Source organism: Perkinsus marinus (genome assembly GCF_000006405.1).
Source record: "Perkinsus marinus ATCC 50983 genomic scaffold scf_1104296931954, whole genome shotgun sequence".
NCBI lineage: Eukaryota > Perkinsozoa > Perkinsida > Perkinsidae > Perkinsus > Perkinsus marinus.
In genome coordinates, this window is record NW_003215581.1 from 1 (window position 1) to 920 (window position 920).

Below are 920 nucleotides of genomic sequence, written 5' to 3' on the forward strand. Positions count from 1 at the left end.
TGTCAAGCGCTGGGCTACGTATGCAAGAATGCGAGTCAGCTTAATATCATCGTCCTTGCTGAGGCGCTCCGCGATGCTGTGAGTCACTCCTCTAGCAACATGAACAGGGTGGCGATTCACATGGGCAGAGCTGAGATCCTCTGCGTCTTCCAGACAGCGTGTCCGAGTGGTTAAGGAGGTGGACTTGAAATCCATTAGGCTCTGCCTGCGCAGGTTCGAATCCTGCCGCTGTCGTATGTCTGATGGCGTATGGGTTTTTAAGACATCTGAGGAGTCTCACTTTCGAATCCTCATAGCGACTCCGATGGACATTATGAACGAGTAGGGTGCGAACGAACTGATGCGCAGGACATTTGAGGAACATTGATGAGAATTGATGTATATCCCAAGAAATGTATCTACCTCTAGACTCTTATCCTATATAAGCCCTACCATTTCAGCGAATTCGCTGTCGTTGCAGCCATCATTTGAGAAGAGACCTCTTACGAAGAGTGCGAACGGTACCATTACTACGCCGACGTTCTTGTCAAAGCGCTGGGCTACGTATGCAAGAATGCGAGTCAGCTAAATATCATCGTCCTTGCTGAGGTGTTCCGCGATGCTGTGAGCCACTCCCCTAGCAACATGAACAGGGTGGCGATTCTCATGGGCAGAGATGAAATCCTCTGCGTCTTCCAGACAGCGTGTCCGAGTGGTTAAGGAGGTGGACTCGAAATCCACTAGGCTATGCCTGCGCAGGTTCGAATCCTGCCGCTGTCGTATGTCTGATGGCGTATGGGTTTTCAAGACATCTGAGCAGTCTCGCTTTCGAATCCTCATAACGTCTCCGATGGACATTATGAGCGAGTAGGATGCGAGCGAACTGATGCGCATGACATTTGAGGAACATTGATGAGAATTGATGTATATCCCAAAAAATG

At 49.6% G+C, this 920-nt stretch overlaps 2 non-coding genes across 2 annotated transcripts; both read left to right on the top strand.

The window, feature by feature from the left end:
- The first annotated feature begins 152 nt into the window (after positions 1 to 152).
- Pmar_PMAR021334 lies at positions 153 to 234 on the top strand. Its single transcript has one exon. It is a non-coding gene; the product is annotated as a tRNA-Ser (tRNA).
- Positions 235 to 677: 443 nt separating this feature from the next.
- On the top strand, positions 678 to 759 carry Pmar_PMAR021335. The gene has a single exon. It is a non-coding gene; the product is annotated as a tRNA-Ser (tRNA).
- Positions 760 to 920: the final 161 nt, after the last annotated feature.